At 35.1% G+C, this 7,382-nt stretch overlaps 1 pseudogene; it reads left to right on the forward strand.

Moving 5' to 3' along the window:
- Positions 1-83: 83 nt before the first annotated feature.
- LOC113071498 (mesoderm posterior protein 2-like) lies at positions 84-1,836 on the forward strand (annotated as a pseudogene).
- Positions 1,837-7,382: the final 5,546 nt, after the last annotated feature.

The raw sequence follows: 7,382 nt of genomic DNA on the forward strand, positions 1-7,382 counted from the left end.
AAATTCACACCTCTGCTTCTGTGGCCTCTCGGGAGTCTTTCCCAGACAGATCCAGGCCGAGTCCTGGGGTCAGAGAAACAGCGATGGCTACCACAAGCCTGCAGAGGTGTCACCTCGCACCTCCGAGTCCAACATATAAACCTCCAGCCCTCCATCCCTTCATTCACCCTCAGATTCACAGCATGGAAAGCTTCAAGCCACAGCCAGCAGAACCAGTGGAGCTGCTCAAGCTCAGAGTCAGAGTTTTACAGCGTTTCCTCTCCAGACAACCGTTTCGCCGAATGCATCCATGGAGCGGGGCTTCTCTCCGCTCCCACCAGGCCCAGCCTGCATGCTCAAAATCAGTCAAACCTGCAAGCATCGTCAGAGGAAACGCAGATTAAGGCTGAAGAACCCGAGCGAGCAACGGCAGAACGCTAGTGAGAAGGAGAGTTGAGGATGAGGGATCTGACCAAAGCTCTCCACCACCTCAGGACCTACCTGCCGCCGTCCTGTAGCTCCCGTAGGCCAAACGCTGACCAAGATCGAGACGCTACGGCTCACCATACGCTACATCTCGTTTCTGTCTGCCCAGCTGGGTCTCAGTGAAGAAGAGCTGAACCAAAGGAGGAACGTGAACTCCAGCAGCTGCGCATATTCTCCAGAGATCGTTGGTTATTTTCAGTACAGGACTATGGCTGGAGACTGGGTTGCGGCGCAAGGACAGGGTTATGGGGCATTATGAAGGACAGTATGAAGGTTTCTCTGCTCACACAGGGCAATCTGATGAGATCAGCATGGATCAGTATGACGGTTTCCTCACAGCAGCATTCAACAGAGCAAATCTTCTCTGCAAATATAGACGGCTTCCTCCAGTCACAACAGTGCTGCTCAAACAACACAGACCTACCAGGTAAGTAAATAATACTTATTTTTTTATGAATGATAAAATAACTATATATATTTTTTATTATTATTTATTGTAGTATAATGTCATTTTTTTATTTAAATATATTTATGATATATATTTTATTTTATTTTAATATTAAATAAATAATATTTCATATTAAATTAAATAATATTTAATAAATATAATATATAATTATACTTTTAAATATTAAAGCATGTATATAGAAATATTCTAATATATATATATATATATATATATATATATATATATATATATATATATACATTTATATATATATATATATATATATATATATATATATATATATATATATATATATATATATATATATATATATATATATATATATATATATATATATATATATATATAGTGCAGAAGCAGTAAAATAATCATCAGAATCAAAAATAAATCAATAATTGTCAGACCCCTTTGCAGCAGCGCCACTAGATGTCGCAAGATACCAGGTTAAAGATCATTTGTGTAAGTTTGTATTTTTAGATACTGCAAGTGTGACTAGTGACTATTTTCACTTTTTCAACACTTTAAATAACCCATCAATAAATAAATGTAATAGTAGAAAAATTAATAAGGAAATAAATAGCTTGAAATTGAAATAAAATGAGTTTTCCATTTTTATCTATCCATGTAACTATCTACATGTTTATCAGATATATTTGAAATGTATTTATTCATGGCAAAATATTATATGAATTCAAATTGCCTTTTTATATTTGTTTTGAGCATTGCACACAAGGCATTTTTTCTCCACCATCAGTGCTATGCGATTAACAGCTGGAAATGAACAAATCAAGCAAGCTAATTTATTTAGATATACTGTACCCTAACCAATTCTCTATCCTGTACTTTAGGTTTACGGCAGAAACTTTGGCCATCATCTTGTTCCTCGATCTTACTGGAGCTGACAGCAGAATATGACATCTACTGTATTGTTTACAGTAAATGAACGTGGCTGTTCGGCTTCCTATCTTGTGAAAGCAATAAATGTGAACCAGAGTTAATACTGTTAGTCTTATAATGTACGTTATATATGTTATCCATGTATGTCTTGTGTAAATACAAAAACTATATTTGATATGTATTTATAATAAAACATGTATTATTACAATATTTATATTTGTTATTTAGAAATTCTTTCACATGTTGATTTTATATATATATGTATATATGTCTATGTATATATATATATATATATATATATATATATATATATAATATATATATATATATATATATATATATATATATATTTTTTTTTTTTTTTTTTTTTTTTTTTTTCTTTACAGTAATTCCAAATGGAACAATAATATAACAGGGTATCTGCAGAATTTTTTTTATCAAGTTTAAGACTTTTTAAGACATGTGCAAATAAAATGAATACCATATGAGTGAGATAGGGCAATGTGTATGGTAACATATTAAACTGTGAAATGACATTAAATTAAATAGCTGCTAACTGCCCATTGCTGAGATGTTCAATAAGATTCACATCAAGGCTCATTGAAGGCCACTTCTCAAAACTCTATAATATTTTGGAACAAAGCAGCCCTGAAACAAAACCAATCCTTCATGTTTCATAGTAAGTTTCATTTAGACCTCATGTGACTTGCCAAAAAGCTTTACTTTCTTCTCATTCGTCCAAAGGACATTCTCTCAAAAACATTGTAACTTGTCAGTATGCATTTTAGACAAATCCAATCTGGCTTTGTGTACAGTTATGTGTATGTGCTGCTCCTTAGAGGATGAGAATCATATTTTTCATTCTCATTTGTTTTTTAATGCTTCAAAATATACTGCTGATTCATAAATATTAAACCTGTCAAAGTTAGATGGATACAGTAGATCACACAAAAATGAAAATCTGTCATTAATTACTCACCCTCATGTTGTTCCAAACTCTTAAGACCTTTATTCATCTTCAGAACACAAATTAACATATTTTTGATGAAATCTGAAAGTTTTCTGACCCTGAGACAGCAGGGGAACTACCAGATCAGATCTCTGTGTGTAGCACTGGCTGCTGTCAGACTCCTTGTGCATACAAATATCTCACTGGACTATTATTGGCAAAAGAAAAGTTCCAAACTTACATTTCCTATTGAGATAATATAGCAAAATATAGAAATAACTATATATATATATATATATATATATATATATATATATATTCCTATTGAACATCTATTTGCTCATGAAGAGCAGCACAAACTGCCTGTACACTGAGAGATACAGAAATCACTCCACTGCAGTATTTGCCTTTATTGGTTGTTCAACTAATTATTGGGTTAAAGGTCACATCATGTTGTTCCAAAGACCTCCTTTATCTTCAGAACACAGTTTAAGATATTTTAGATTTAGTCCGAGAGCTCTCAGTACCTCCATTGAAGCTGTGTGTACGGTATACTGTCCATGTCCAGAAAGGCAGGAAAAACATCATCAAAGTAGTCCATGTGACATCAGAGGGTCCGTTGGAATATTTCCGTTGGAAAAATACATTTTGGTCAAAAAATAATAAAAATTATGACTTTATTCAGCATTGTTTTCTCTTCCGTGTCTGTTGTGAGAGAGTTCTAAACACATCAGTTCAATGATATCGGGTTCGCGAATGAATCACTCGATGTAACCGGATCTTCTTGAACCAGTTCACCAAATCGACTGAATCGTTTTAAACGGTTTGTGTCTCGAATACGCAATAATCCACAAATGACTTAAGCTGTTAACTTTTTTAATGCGCAGCATAGTTTAAGGCTTGACTGTGGACACCCTGCGCTGCTCTTGCCTCTGTGCTACTGGTCCGGAGCTATGAGCCCCGCTCCCCGACCCGTTTTAAGCCCTGGTTCACACTGGCCAGACAGAGGAAATTCGGCTAGAGACTTCTTAAAAAAACATAACAAATTCTAACAGACCCTAAACCTTTGAACAGTGTGTAAAAATATCATGGCAATACACCAAAAGTCTTTACTGCTTGTTGGATAATATTTCACCCTCATTAGCTGTTTCCACATCTTTTTGCCTGTTTACAGTGTATTGCCACTAGAGGTTGTCAGTTATGTTCTGATTCAGTGAATCATGTAATTGTGCTGCATCAGAAAAACCAAGCAAATGTGCCGTTTCCTGCTAATTTAACCAAAACAATGACCAGAAAGGAAACTACTTTGATCACAGATAATTTACTTGGTATGTTGTAGTGTATTCCATCCAACCCATCCAGCCCTGATCCATCAGATGTAATGTGTATTCAGTCTGTGACAGATGAAGCCTATTGCTGCTAATAAAGTTCAACTGACTGTGAAAAGCCTGTTCACACCGCAACGTCTAGCCACAAATGTAGCCGTTGAGACCCCCCTCACAATACTCATGTCCTAATGTGAGCGAGAGGTATTTTGAATGCATAGAACAGTTGTGTGTGATTTACAGTAAATTGTGGAATTAGTCCACAAAGTTTATTTTCCAGCTCGTGAGGGATATTTGATGTGCAAATCCCAATGTCAAATACACACATTCGGCTCTTTCATCTTTGAAGGCAAATACACGATTAAAATGTGTGAATGTGTCACAATCACATGTTAATCGGCTCATAATCCCTTGGATGTTAAACAAAGTTAGAGGACAGCCCCCAAATTAAAGTGGGAGTTCACCTAAAAATGAAAATTTGCTGAAAATTTACCCATCAAAGATGTGGATTTGGCTCACCAATGGATCCTCTGCTGTGAATGGGTGCCGTCAGAATGAGAGTCCAAACTGCTGATAATAAACATAAAAATAAATCCATCAAACCCTTTGCTTCTGGCCAAAATAGTCTTCATCCGTAATCCATATCCATCCATAGTCCATGCTTCATAATAACGCTTCTTTCGGTAAAAAAGTAATTCTTCAGTTGTTCTCTCACGTCTAAGTCCACTGACATATTTTTTTAAAACTGTTTTTCACTTGATGTTTCACTTGATTTGGGCATATATCTTCCTGATTCAGATTAAATTACTTTTTCACTGGAGAAAGCAATATGATGGATAGAGGACTTTGTAGCTGGAAGCAAGTTTGAAGTTAAAACCTCATAATTATGGATTTGTTTCTTACAAAAACGCAACTTTTCCTGATGGAGTGGAGTTATGTTGATTACGTGTGGATAATTTTAATGTTTCTATCAGCTGTTTGGACTCTCATTCTGACGGCACCCATTCAGGATGCATTGGTGAGCAAGTGATGTAATGCAAAATTTTTCCAAATCTCTTCTTATGGATAATTAAACTAATCTACATGGGGGGGTGAGTACATTTTCAGCAAATGTTCAATTTTTCGATGAACTATTCCTTTAAAGGTGCTGTAGGGAACTTTTGTAAAAATATATTTTTTACATATTTGTTAAACCTGTCATTATGTCCTGACAGTAGAATACGAGACAGATAATCTGTGAAAAAAATCAAGCTCCTCTGGCTCCTCCCAGTGGTCCTATTGCCATTTGCAGAAAGTCATGCGCTCCTGGTAAGAAACAACCAATCAGAGCTGCGGTCCGTAACTTTGTTTGTGTTCAAAATGTAGAAAAATTTATATAATAAGCGAGTACACCATGAATCCATTTTCCAAACTGTGTTTTTAGCTTGTCCTGAATCACTAGGGTGCACCTATAATAAGTGTTTATATTCGGACTATTTTAGATTGCTTCGGGGATACCGCGGCGGAGTAATCCAGTACCTTTGTGATTCTTCATAGACATAAACAGAGAGAAGTAGTTCCGGCTACGATGTTCTTCCGCAGGACGCAAGCAGTTCTGTTTATTAACCGCTAGAGCGTCAAAAGTTCCCTACCGCAGCTTTAAGTTACATAAGACACCCTCTCATTCTGGTAGTTTAGTTCGGTTTACCAAATTTCAATTTCATATCTGCAATCTACAGTCGGGTGTGGATTCAAATAGAACTGAAAACCAGCATGTCTGTCAAAAATAGTGTTTTTATGATAAAGTTCATCAGAACTTTCTGAACCAACTCAAACATTTTCATTCTTCGCACCTTTGATTGGGAAACTACACAATCTTCTTAGTTAGAATTAACATTTTGACTTAAAATTACAACATATAATATGTGTTGATATCTATGTATATGTGTGTCTGATGATGCAGGAGTCAAATGCAACACTTCTGTTTGTGGGAACTGCAGGCACTGATCTCATCCACCACCATCATCTGCTTCATCACTACAGGAGCCCTAAGAAGGTGTTCCTTTCAGGTCAAAGCTTCATGTCTAGCTATTAATGTAATCAAAATAGTGTTAATCGTGTTAACATGAAGGAGCGGGTGTGATGTGAATCTGGTTTTTTCATGCTCCGCTCCTCACATATTTTAATGGCAGCCACAAAACTGAGCCTTATCTGTTGACTACTATATTTGTAAGTCAGGGGATGATTTGGATTTGTAATCTGAGATGCAAACGTCTCAGACCTGAATCAAACATGTCATCAGCAGTTAATTAGCATTGACCTTGAATAGCCCAGGGACTCTAGAGTCTGAGGTCATGAGGAAAACACACACAAACACAAATAAGAAGTTCTTTATGGTTGTTCAGCTTCAGACGGAGTGCAGCGAAGCCGTTACTGCATTCCTCAGAAATACTGTGTAGATGTGTAGCTTTGTATCTAGTGGTGGAAAATAACATGTGCATCAAGATTTATGTTAAAAATGTATAGATGATTAATGGAAATTATGTTAATAAAATGCTGTAGTTGGTCATTATTATATGTTTATAAAATTATATGTTCTTTAAGGTTCATTTATTCTTTTGTTGTGATAAATTAAAAATGTATATTTTTTAATCATTTTAAAAATATTACATGTAGCTGGTCTTTGAATTTGCAAACTGCAAGTGTGTGTGTGTGTGTATTACTGTATATGCATACTACCTTTATGAATTTTGGGATCAGTTATATATATTTTTAAATTATCTCTTATGCTCACCAATGCAGCATTTATTGGATCACAAAATTCAAGTATTGTTTTATAGTAGCTTTTATATTTTAATATATTGTAAACTGGTGTATGGCCATCAAGATTTATGTTAACATTGTATAAATAATAAAAAAAAAAAAAAAAATAGTAGATGCTCTTCTAATTTAGTACACTATTTTATATATAGTGCTATTTAATAGTACTGTACTCACCTATATGCTTTTTTACACATACAATTATTGTTGTTTACATGTATCTGAATCAATTTTAATTATAATCGTTACAATAAATACACTCAAAAATCAACATTGTTGCTGTTTGCAATTTTCAGTTTTGTTCATTGCATCATGAGTCTATCTATCTATCTATCTATCTATCTATCTATCTATCTATCTATCTATCTATCTATCTATCTATCTATCTATCTATCTCTTTTCCTGGCCCTCACACCTCACATCTGAGGCAGGGGAAGCTGCTCTTTCCCACAGACCCCCTACTTCTGGTGTCACTTCT

The sequence above is a fragment of the Carassius auratus genome, unplaced genomic scaffold (genome assembly GCF_003368295.1).
Source record: "Carassius auratus strain Wakin unplaced genomic scaffold, ASM336829v1 scaf_tig00007449, whole genome shotgun sequence".
Taxonomy (NCBI): Eukaryota; Metazoa; Chordata; class Actinopteri; order Cypriniformes; family Cyprinidae; genus Carassius; species Carassius auratus.